Source organism: Cupressus sempervirens, chromosome 5 (assembly GCF_028749045.1).
Source record: "Cupressus sempervirens isolate cs-2001-9-10 chromosome 5, ASM2874904v1, whole genome shotgun sequence".
Classification (NCBI taxonomy): Eukaryota; Viridiplantae; Streptophyta; class Pinopsida; order Cupressales; family Cupressaceae; genus Cupressus; species Cupressus sempervirens.
The window spans coordinates 394,348,736-394,362,163 of NC_143122.1; the positions used below are offsets into that span (position 1 = coordinate 394,348,736).

The window sequence follows — 13,428 nt, forward strand, 5'->3', positions numbered from 1 at the left end:
GATGAAGATGGTGGTCATGTTATAGAGACATTTGGATGTTCTTATCTCCATAGTAGACAATGTGTATGGCAACTCATTTTGAACATTTTTTGGAAGCAAGCTTTGTCATCCTTTCCAAGTTGCTTCCCTATGGGATATTCACTCTTGTGACATCTACAGTCAAATTCAATTCAGTTTGGCAGAATTTGCCATTTCTATTAATGGTGATGTTATAAGAGCTAGTTGATGATCACAAGGCTATTACATAGTTCTACGCTTGGGATCTAGGTGGAATGGAGTTCTACGCTTGGGATCTAGGTGGAATGGTGTGTTATTTGTTTCTAAGATTGCTTGGGGACAACCAATTTCATGAAGGGTGGATTGTAATGCCCCCTTTTAAGCTCAACATGGTTGGTGTTTGGATTAACTTATCAGTGACCTTTGTAGACCAATCACAGGCATAGAGGGTCTTAGTTGGCAGAGCTAGAGGTCAATTCCCACTCCAGAGGTTAGGGATGTTCAAGATTGCTCTTTGTTTGAGTTAGACTGGTCAAACATACTATTTATGAAACAAGATGTTACTTCCACTCATGCAAGGATGCAAAATGAGAATTCCTCTTCAAGGGGGATGAAAGAACTATCCATATTTCAGGAGAACACATTCAAGATAAAAGGCAAACTTCAAAGGAAGGGGGTGATGTGGCTGAAACATCACAAGCAGCAAGTGAAAAATTATTAGCAAGGAATATGGAAGGGAGAGACATACATCTACCACACCTACTCCTATGGCTAGTTCTTCGTCAACTAAGGAAATAGAGACACATGATATGGATCAAGATTTAGGACAAGTTGCAGAATAGAGATTTTACCTCATAATAGTGAGGAGGTAGCTTCATCCACACAATTAGTGCAACAAGGCACAAAGATATTGCCACCATCTCCTACAGTGAAGTTGGTAGTTGATTTGGGAAACAATATGAGACAACCTAATCCCAACACTCAAAAGGTGGAAGATAAGGTTATTTTATCCTTGAAGGGATTTGATGAAGATGAACAAATGGAGGATTGTATGGACCTATCTACAATTCTTGAGTGGTTAAGAGAAAGCATCAAGAAAAGGAGAAAAGTGGAAGAGGTTCTCCCCATGGATGACAATAATGCATTCTTGAGCATGATTGGTAGACTATGTTGTTGGTAAAAAGTATTATAGCTAACGAGTAGAGTTGTATCCAAAAGGGCGCGTGATGGTTGAGTCACCCCTTTGAGAAATTATATGTGCATCGTCCGAAGGGACTATTGGAGCATCATAATTATTATTGTTATGCATAGTACTTGGAGTGCATATGGCATATATGAATAAAGTATCTATTTTGTGTGATATCTTACTATACTACATACGATAAGTATTCTTTTACCTTGTACGGTAAACATTTGGCACCATTGCCAGTCGAACCTAGAACAAAGGAAGTGTTATGAAGATTAATGTCGAATTTGCTTAATAAGGATAGGAATAAGATAAAAGATAAGGATGAGATACACACAACACAAGAATATATTAATTTTAGCACAATAGGCGGACAAAAGTTTCAGCAACTTGTCGATGGACATCGAGGGGGTGAAGGAGCATAGACGAAGAGAGTGCATTCACCTAGCAGATTGAGGAGTGCCAAGGAATTGCTCGAAGAAACTCAACAGCGATTGAATTTGGTGGAAGAGACGAGGGAGGAGTTCCTTAACTTGTATACGCCGAGGGTAGAGAATCTGAATGGAAGGGAAGTAACTCGCATGGCTCAAAGTGTCGAAGGAGCATGAGTGTGGAGTGAACTATTCATTCTTGATACACCCAACGAACGGATACAGGTAGAGAATCAAACAACTTCACTTGAGGAAATCTTTTCTCACCAAGTAACACAGTTGTCCAAAGTAGGGCGGTTGTCCGAAATAGTGCAGTTGTGCAGAACATCGCGGGTGCTCAGAACAACACGGGTACACAGAACAACACAGGTAGACAACAAGTACCACAGAATCAAAAGAAGGTAGCAATGGCAGGACTGAAGGAAAAATTGCCGAAATTCAACAGTGATGGGATGACCAATCCAATCAGACATTGTAAAACATGTGAAACGATCTGGATGGTGAATGGCGTAACAGATTAAGAGGACTGGATCCGACAGTTTCCAACGACCCTAGGGGGTGTAGTGATTGATTGGTTTTCGGATGGCGATCCTCAGAAATTAACTACATGGCTGAACATCAAGAAAGAATTCATAGCAAAATTCTGAAAACTAAGGGATGATAATGAAATAGCAGCAGTAATATATAGTACGAAACAAGGGAAGAATGAAACAATTTGGGTATATGCAAGAAGACTGAAGGAGCTGGTGGGGAAAATGGAGAGCCAACCAACGAACGAATTAAAAAAAAGATGGTTTGTTGAAGGGCTACAACCGACACTAAAAAAAAAGACGAAAATTGTATCTCCAGAATCAAACATAGATACATATAATTGGGCGATGGATCTGGAGAGTGAGTAGAAAACAAGCAAAAAGAAGAAGCACAAATCCTCGGACTCAAACGATTCATCTTCCAAAAGTAGCAGTAGTGATGAAGAATCAAGTAAGAAGGTTCAAGCATTGCAAAAGGATATGTTATGAATGATGGAGTTTAAAAATCTAAAAAAGAATCCTGACTTGGTGAAAGGGGAATTGTGTTGTACGGACTGTAAGGAGGGTCACACAAAGTTCTCCTGCCCAAAATTTTTTTTTGTGATATCTGCTAGATTGCGGGACATTCCACAAAGGAATGCCCTTTCAATATGAAAACAAAGGGACACCAGCAAGTGTTAGTGACGCAGAAAGTGTCCAACGGAACAAACACGAACAACGCAACCTCAGGAGGATACTGTAATAATAACCGATGTGGACGAGGTGGTAACAATAATAATAATAACAATAATGGAGGCCGAAGTCGGATACAGTACAACTCGAGTGGACGACTGATGATACAATGTCGTGCATGCAACCTCTAGGGGCACTTTGCCAGAGATTGTACTATGAAGGAAACACCATAGTTGTGCAGATGGTGTGGTTTGGGAGACTACGAGGATTCAAAATGCCCTAACCAAGGAGTGAACTTGTTAAGCATTGAAACATGTGATGAGGAGATACTAGCCATCACTCATGAACAAGCAAAGAAGGCAATGCACCTAGATGCAGGGGAAGAAAAGAAGAGGTTGCAGCAAGCACAAATGGAGTTGAAAAAACAAATGGAAATGAAAAAATTACAAACAAAAGACACTGTTGACACCTTGAAGAGGAATCTAGCGAAACAAAATATTATAAGGCAGGTAATGCAAATGGAAGTTCCTATGAAATTGAATGACCTTACAATGCCTTAGTTACGAACGACGATACTGGACGACACCACTCTCGAAAGCAATGGAAGAAACAGGAAAGGATGGCAACGGAGCAACTGTAGTAGACCCAATGCTACTGGCACTCACAACGGGAAGACATCCTGCAGTAGTAGAGATGGGTATCTTGAGAACCGTACTCATGAACACAATCATTGATGGAGGGTTAGGAGTAAATGTACTACTGGAGGATATATGGATAAGGTTGGGACAACCTACGCTGTGACCACCTACATTTCAATTGCTCACTGCCGATTAGCACAAGATTAAGCCCTTAGGGACCCTGATGGCACAACCTGTAACTATTGGCACACAACCATTCCTGTTGGATTTTGTGGTCATATCGTTAAAAAGAAAAGGGTATGATGCCATCCTTAGACAGGGCTGGCTGGTACAAGTGATGGTGAAACATGATTGGAAATGGAATACTCTGTCTATGGAAGGCAGAGGCCAGAGATTTATAATCAACTTGCACACATAGATGATAGTTAAGAAGGCAATGTCATCGGATTCCGAAGGCGAAGGTGAAGGTGACAATGAGGGAAGAAAAAAATGGAACCTGACAAAGGAGTATTGAGATTAGGAGGATCGAATAATGATGACCTGGACTCGGTGAATAGCCTACTCCATTGGTAGATGGAGGGCAACGAGCTCTTTCCGAGTTGTAATATTTTAAGGGTCGACAAAGGTAATAAAAGAGAGGAAAATGAATGTTCGAAGGAATACAGAGAAGTGAAAGAAGGAAAGGCGGTTACAGCTGAAGCTGAAGGAAAGAACATACTATACGGCTAGTACAAGAGAAAGAACATACCATACAAACCCAACAAAAGGAAAGATTCCACCGTATGCTACACGGTGAATGGACCCCCAGAAAGAAAAGGTTACACTGCACCGCAAATTTAGTAGAAAGGTGCTGATAGCAAGGAAAACACATTGTACAGTTTGCACAAGAAATAAAGAGAAAGGGCTTCATAAAAACTTCAGCAGCACGGAGTGAAGGTTCTAGAATCAAGAATACAGTTATTGACAGCAAGGAGTGGCAGCTGACAGAATTCATGGTGCCAAGTTTAAGAATCACGATCGAAAACAAGCTAGGAGATATGAAAAGCCTGAGGGAAAGATTGTATAATTTAAATAAACTTGATAAGCGACAATTGTAGGCACAATGGGCCATAGAAGTTACACAACACAGGCATAAGGCATGGCATGACAAGCACTTGAAGTTGAACAGATTTCGACTAGGCCAATTAGTGTTAAGTTTATAACTTGATAATCACCAGGTCTGAAAGTGCAGATTGCACTATCTCTTCTATGTTCTAAGTATTTAAGAAAGGCTTTGTATTTATACTTATAAGTTTCTCCTCTAGGCAGCGACTTTCCAGATTTCTTAATATTAAACAAAGAAACTAACACAATGTGTTAATTATTAGGTAATGTTTGTTTATCTTGCATATCTCCAATTTTAGGAGGAGTTATGAAGCCGACCAAGGAAAGGGACATGCCCTTTCGGGGTGATGTCCTTTGGTCTAGATATTTAAAGGGTTGTGAATACAGTTTAGAAGACCCACAAAAACAATAGTAGGCTGCTCTTCTAAGTATTCTACTTCCTCCAATTTTATTCTGAGATTCTCCTCCACATTCAAATATTGTATTTTTCAGTATTGAATCCGCATATACATAATAGCAAGTTCTTCTAAATTCAGAATTCTTTGAAGACAATTCTCAGCATTGAAAGTCTGGACTACAAGTCTGATTTAGAAACAAGGAATTAACAAAAACTTCACATGGTATCAGAGCCATGTTCCTTCTGTAGAGCCTAAACGGCTTGAAGGTAGATCCACTGGGCACTGTTAATTTGAAAGAAGGTTATTTTTGCTATTTGGTTTGCCCACAGTGCTGCATCTTAGATACAACAATAGTTTTAAATGGAGGACAAATAAGACTTGTTTTTTCTGCGATTACCTTCAAAAGTTGGCCTGTTAGGCCCATGTGTTGGTCAGCGATTAATTCTGTAGAGTACAAACAATCACACCCCGCCCACACAACCCACATTCACAAGTTGGGAAGATACAGGCAGCCCAAGCAATGTACCTAGACTAGTCGGTTTAATCGGCTAACAGGAAGCACAAGTGGTGATTCTTCAGCAATGACAAGGAATGGTGCGAGAAAGGTTCACGACAAACATTATCAATTGAATCAAACATTTTATTCAAGTTGTGGTGGGAGATTCTGAAAACTAATGGGTTTATATTGGATATCTGGAACTTTCTATGAATTCAGTGGCTTATGAAGAGAAAACACCATTAACAAGTATCAACACAGAGTCTTGGAGTAGCTTCCGTTACACAATAGTCTTCCAATATGGATCTCTTGTGTTGTTCAAAGAAGAAAGATAATTGAAACATGGGGAGCGGAGAAGCCATCTGAATAAGGTGGCAACAACAGAAGGAAGTAGCTCATATAGTTGGTTAGATGTGGTTGAAGTGTCACATACTATAGTGTTAATAAAAAAAAATAGATATATACATTTATAAAAATCAGAGACTGGCTTTTATCGGCAAGCATCTCTAAATGCATTCCTCTACAGTGTTAAGACATAAGAGTATTTCTCAGAAGGGAAAATTATTGTAAAGTCGGGCTGGAGTATAATAATTTCTCAAATGATTATGTTTTTCCATAACCTACATATACATGAAGTTTTAAAAGTTATCTCAGAACATGGAAGCCTAGACATGTAGATGCGATGATATCCATATTGCATGAGATGTGAAGAATATGAGGGGTTCAGATTAGTTTGTGTGCAAATAGTGATAGAAATCAACAAATGTTATGCCTCTTCTAGAGTTTGGTAATCAAACCTGAATATATTCAGTATTTGCAAGTACTAAACTTGCGACATGGGTTAAATAAAGAGATGGGAAGAGTGTAGAATTCATACGAAGCACACAAGTCTGAGATCACAAGAACTATCGGCAAGAAATAGCCACTGTCATAGTTCTGCATCACATTCATACAAATGATATGATTGTTTGACAATGGTAAAAGAATCATTATATGGTAGAGTGCTGTGATTCATCTCTGCTAGTTGATATAGATAAGAGAAAGGTGGCAGCAGTGATAAAGATTAATATCCAAAGGATAACTAGTGATTGGCACAAGCTGCAGACTACCTTTCAGAATCAATCATTTCTTTAGATTGAATTGTGATTGGCTGCGGAAAGCTTGTCAGCAATTGTACAGATTTCTAAGCATTATAAGTTTTCTATAATTACCTAGACCTAAAAATAAGATGAGAGCAAGACATGGGCTCAAGATTCATCAATGAGGTTGTTTTTAAAGATATGGTGCATAGTAATAAGAATACACACCATCTATAGAAATGACACCATCTTGTTATGTCTGATGAGAAGTTTATTGTCACAAATTAGTGGAAGACTACAGTTCCACTATGTTTACAACATGGAAATAGATAATGATTTCCAGATAAGGTCATTGTGATATGTGTTGTGCAATCTAATTTTGAGTCAACAGTGTTTGGTTGCTGAAACTTGAAAAGTTTTTGGCTGCTTAGACACGACAATATTTTGTGGTATTTTTGTAAGCTTGTTGTTGCCCCATCTCCAAAACACATTACTCAAGGCATTTCTGATCTTCCTTCAAGTCCAAGAGGGAGTGTTAATGATTGCGGAAAGATGCATTCTATATAACCTTATGACTATTCGGATTATTAGCATTGGTTCTCTTAGAAACGAGGGAATAAAGTGACATCATGCTGTGACACTAAGATCATGGATATTAGCATGGTATGCCTTTCTGACAAAAAGAGAAGCTAAATGATCTGCAATGGCGAATCTTGACTCAGAGGGAGTAGACCATGCTTTATTTATTTTCGAGTAATAAAGAATTTGTAGCAAAAATCATAAGTATCATCTAATAAGAAGGTTATATGTAAGAGAGAGAGTAATTAGAAGATCAAGCTGACTCCCCAGGATCTAGCTTATACAATCTTAGACTGAGTGTACCATGTCAAGATGGAATATACTCATAAAGTACAAAAGCTTTCATCAAGGTCATGATGGAAAGATAAGTATCTATTATACTTAAGCTCTTCTTTTATCTTATGTTTATAATATCTTTCATTTGTATTTTTTATAAGAAAAGTATATGCCTTGATTTTTCTTTTCTGAAGAATGTTCTTGTAGGAAAGAATTTTGGATTCAGAGGGAGTCTGAAATCTCATCAAGGCAACCTTGAATAAGGAGATCGGAAGATTTGATATCCAGTAGGAGTCTTGAAAATCTAAAGTGAGCAACCATTTGATGGGCCTACGTTTATAAACATCATGGTGTGGAAGCATTTCTCAGCAAACAGTCTTGCAGCATCAGTTTGCAATAATAGAAAAGAATCTTCTAGCACGAATTTGCTATGATAGCAAATGATCTTATGGTGTTTTAAATCAGTAGAGGACTACTAGCAAATCTTGAATAATTCAAGATTGTGTTGTGAAAGAGACATTTTGATTTCTATGAATCACAACCTAGATAAAGAGAGAATTTAATTATTCTCTAGACTTTATCCTTAAGTACTGGAAATTAGAAAGTAGGTATTCTTATCAAAACTCTCTGAGAGTAATCATCTCAGGAAAGATCTAGGTATGATTGAATTGTTTTGTATTCTTATGATAACTTATATTATTGTCAGGATATTGATTGTTATGGGGCTTCACCATTTGTGTTTGTTATTTAAGAGGTGACGATCTCTGAAATAATGAACACTTGTATAAAGACATTATAAGAGGTGACGATCTCTAAGATAATGTTTTGACCAGTAGAGAACTACTGGCAGATTTGGATGAATTTAAGATCATGTTGTGATGAAGGCATTTCTATGTCTATGAATCACAACTTGGATAAAGGAAGAATTTAATTATTCTCCAGATTTTATCTAGTGTACTGGCAGATCTTAATTCAGAATCATGTTGTGTGCCTATGAGTCACAACTTGGATAAAGGAAGAATTTAATTATTCTCCAAATTTTATCCTGTTTAAGGCATTCTAGTAATTGATTGTTGGTAGAGTCTAGATCTTGGACGAAATCAAGATCATGTTGTGACTGTGACATTTCTAAAACTCCAAACGTCACAACTTGGGTAAAGGGAGAATTTAATTATTCTCTAGTCTTTATCCTGAGTATTGCATTCTATGCAATACTGTTATCACAAGTTCAGGTAATACTTCATATCACAAGCCTTGTCAAACGCCCTGTGTTACAAGCCTAGGTGATTTGATAGTTTGTATTACGAACGATGCTTAGTGATTTGATCACAAGCTCCGGTGATAACTTATATTACAAGATTTGTGATATGATGTGTTTTCAGGTATCATTTGTATAATGATACATCATGCTTGAAATTCAGAAAGGTATAGAGTGTATATCTATACTTAGTCATCTCTATTGATGTTGTTAGATATTTCTCTATCACTTATCAAGTTAAGAGGAAGTGTTAATTCCTTGTAACTTTGACAAGACAAGTGTTTTGTTTTTCAGATTAGTCTGATCTGGATGCATGAGTTCCCCTAAGTATTGGTCACTAGAACATATTGTCCCCTCTAAACAGATCAGCATTTTCTTTGTGGCTTTTATAAGCCTTCTTATTTACTAATGTGGTTAGTTAGTTACTAATCATTAGTAACTCTCAGAATGGGCACCGGTCTTGAGGAAACAATTATGTTGTTAAGTAGGCCAACCTAGAGAGGGACATGTCCATTTAGTAGATTTTACTGTAAGATCCAGATGAGTTTTAGATCATATTGTGATGTTGGCATTGCTATGTTCATGGGTCAAAAATTGGATAAAGGAAGAATCTTAGTATTCTCCGGATTTATCCTATATTCTGGTAGATCTTAAACTCAAGATCTCATTGTGATATAGAAATACCAGTTTCTATGCGTCACAACATGTGTCTTATCATTAGTAGCAGTGATTAGTCATATCATAGGTTTAGTAATATGACATTGTGTTATGTGTTCTATGATATCACATGCTAAGAAGATTCAGATAGATATAGAGTATTAATTCTTGCGTCGTCATTTGTATTAATGTTGCTAGACATGATATCTCTCTGTGTGATTATCAAGTTAAGAGGGAGTGTTAAGTTTATAACCTGATAATCACCAGGTCTGAAAGTGCAGATCGCACTATCTCTTCTATGTTCTAAGTATGTAAGAAAGGCTTTGTATTTATACTTATAAGTTTCTCCTCTAGACGGCGACTTTCCAGATTTCTTAATATTAAACAAAGAAACTAACACAATGTGTTAATTATTAGGTAATGTTTGTTTATCTTGCAAATCTCCAATTTTAGGAGTTATGAAGCCGACCAAGGAAAGGGACATGCTCTTTGGGGGTGACGTCCTTTGGTCTAGATATTTAAAGGGTTGTGAATACAATTTAGAAGACACACAAAAACTATAGTAGTCTGCTCTTCTAAGTATTCTACTTCCTCCGATTTTATTCTGAGATTCTCCTCCACATTCAAATATTGTATTTTTCAGTATTGAATCCGCATATACATAACAGTAAATTCTTCTATATTCAGAATTCTTTGAAGACAATTCTCAGCATTGAAAGTCTGGACTACAAGTCTGATTTAGAAACAAGGAATTAACAGAAACTTCACAATTAGTTTTGAAGTACAATGGGCACAACGAGATCAAACTAGGAAAATTCAAGGTAAAATGGGTAGGACCGTATAAGATTCGCGAAGTTGGCAATAATGGAGCAATCAAATTATGGATGCTTAACAGGGAGGAAGTGCCCGATGTAGTGAATGGGTCGAAACTAAAAATTTCCCATGAAAGAAATAACGTGCCTCTACAGGCGAACAACTCAAAGAGAATATAAATAATAGAGAACAAAATGTATATTAGTAAAATAAATAAATGTAAATAAAGTATAATAAAGATCTACAAAATAAGAAGCTAAAAGAGAAAATTATAGCATTGGAGCAACAAAAAAATTTAATAAATAAGCTGAAGGCTATATAGAATGAACCGTACAGTCATGGTGAATGTGTATGAGGAGATGCTCATACTGTATGGTTGTGATAAAGCATGTGGATAGAGTGCAACAGGAGATTAAAGCCATAGTACGCCCATCAATTGAAGGAAAAAGACATTGTATAGGCATCCAGAAAGGAGAATGGTACCGAATGACCATGAATTGGAAGGCAAAGGACAATGTACAACAATAAGGGCACTAGAAGACTACCATACAGCATGAAAGAGTGGACCGTATGGTCTTTTTAGAGTTTGCATACCGTACGACCCTGCCTGAGGGAGGAGACTACATGTTATAGCCCGTATAGCAACAAGGAAGGCATAAAGTCAAGTAGAGAGCACTGTACGGCATGAAAAGGAGGAGAGTACATTCAAGAAACACTGTATGGCCAAAATAAGAAAGAAGCAAGAAGATGCTCACCGTACACCATACGGTAAAGTCAAAACAAAGAGGCACAAGATCACTATACGGTTGTACGACCAATACAAATAGTGTTGTCATCGTACAACCAAGAGAGTGCATGGGCATATGAATTAAGACCAAATTTCATATCGTACGGAACAGAAACACCACCATACGACATTGAGGAGAACAAGGGAATAGTGTACGGTCATGCATAAGATATTATGTTGTGTGGATAACCAAGGAATATAATCGTACAGCTCAACAGGAGATAGACTACTACTTAAGGAGGTCAAAGTGATCACTATACGGTGGAGGTGGAATACCGTATGGACTTGCACATTTGGAACGTATGGACTTAGCAAAGTAAGCCAAGTCTACGCCATACGGCTACTAATGAGATAAGAACAACACGGTCATGAGATTGACGAAGGAACATAAAGAGTAAACATTGATAGGCACACGTTGAAAGAGTACCTTTGTACGGACAGGTAGATCTACAAAGTATAATCCTACTGTGCGGCATTGGTAAAACAAAAAAGACAAATCAAAACAATTCACAATGACTAACATATGGTACCAAAGGGAAAGACATAAACAAATAGTGAAGAAAACATAAGCAGTTGGCAGAAAGAGCATGGGATTGGAAGATAATCACAAAAATGGTGTGTTCCATGGACTTCTGTGTGGGTTTGAGGGTGCTAATTTCTTTGCCCTAGGACCCCGTGGGGGTGCTACCCCTCGACCCACTGGGGGTGTTGCCCCCTAGACCCCCAGTCAGTTCAGTTATCGGTCTTGGGAGGTGTAACTAGTTGATGAGACCTGGAGTTGCTGCAAGCATGGAGTGTTTGTATGCCAGAGGTGGAGAGGCATTGAAGCAAGCCTTTCGAGAGGGGTGCTACGCTTTGAGGCAATCGGAGTAGGTGTTGGTTGGACTTGAGGCTGTCTTGGTGGATGCATAGAGAGCTCGAAGGAGCTGACCACCCAGTTGGAGGCAATAGACCGACACTAGGCTCAGCTTACCCAAGAGTTGGAAGCAGAGAAGGTGGCATAGGTGGTTATCAAGGTCAGATTGGCTAAGGAGACAGTATTGTGTTAGCAGAGGCTACAAATGCAACATGTTTTTGGAGACTAGCTTGGTGTAGGCATAGGAGGAATGTGGATGTGATGTGATGGAAAAAGATCTATCTTATTATAGTTAGTCATAGTTAGTGTATTCCATTTTGTTAATTTGTCTCAAACATTTTGTAATTGTCATTTGGAGACGACTTTACTTTTTGGGGGGGATGATGTTGTCGGTAAAAAGTATTATAGCCGATGGGTAGAGCTATATCGAAAAGGGCACGTGATGGTTGAGTCACCCCTTTAGGAAAGTATATGTACATCGTCTGAAGGACTGTCGGAGCATCATAATTATTATTGTAAGCATTGTACTTGGAGTGCATATTGCGTATATGAATAAAATATTTGTTCTGTGTGATATCTTACTATACTACATGCGATAAATATTCTTTTACTTTGTACGGTAAATAGAGTAAAAGAACCTAAACCAACAAAGAAGATTCATTAGATTACTGAAGATTAATCAGGATCTTGCACTGTGCATTTGGCTGTCCCAGTTGGTGATAAAAAAAAGGACGCAATTACTCCTAATGGTTATCATGTATCCTCATTTGATGTTGGGCCGACAAGGAACAAGAATTTTAGGAGTGGAAAGACACTATAGATGCTATTGAGAAAAGGATGGATAAACCGATAAAGGATAGAGATGAGTTAGAACTAAAGAATTTGATGATGAAGGAATTCATACACAAACACGAGTCTATCAAGGCAAGAGAGTGTAATACTTGTTCCATATATTCCTCCTCCTTAGGGATCGCATCGTGCTTGTGGCATGGTAAAAGGATGGGCAAGTGATATTGATTAACAAGCAAAGGCCTTTCTTGCAGGGCTAGTTCAGGTATATGCGAGGTCCACAACATTGTTAAATAACATGCATAGGTTGGAGAAGATGTGGAAGGAACTTTAGCCGATAAAACACAAGATGATTCCTTGTCTCAATATATTAAGGGGTATCCCTATATCAATTTTGACTTAGGAGGGAGTAAGTGATAGAGGGAGTGCATATGGTACCTTTCATTGCTCACAAGGAGGACTACATATGAGCATGCATGCACAGAGTGTGGGGATATTGAGGGTCCTATCTCGGAGATAATTTCAAGGATCCCTGTTGCAATCCAGGAATTGCTTGGTCTTGATATTGATTCTTCAGTGAGTTAGATTTGGATGAATTAAAAGAGAAGATAGAATAACTTTATTTTAGAGACATGGACTCTCTTGAGAAGAGTCACTTTAATGTATTCCTATTACTTAAGATTTCTATAAATGATTCGTAGAGGCACACTTCAGATTGGGATAATATATTAGACACTTGCGTGGAGAAATTAGAAGTTATGGAGATACAACATGACAGCCTCCCTAGTATTGACATGGAGAAACTTAGTGCGATTTTGACTAAGCTCATTGATTTTGCTAAAAAGGCAAAGTGAGTGCACATCTTGGATGATGATTTGTATG

At 38.0% G+C, this 13,428-nt stretch overlaps 1 protein-coding gene across 2 annotated transcripts in view; it reads right to left on the bottom strand.

Moving 5' to 3' along the window:
* Positions 1-13,428, bottom strand: part of LOC149556461 (uncharacterized) — a 208,989-nt gene that overhangs the window by 14,395 nt on the left and 181,166 nt on the right. The window lies entirely within an intron of this gene.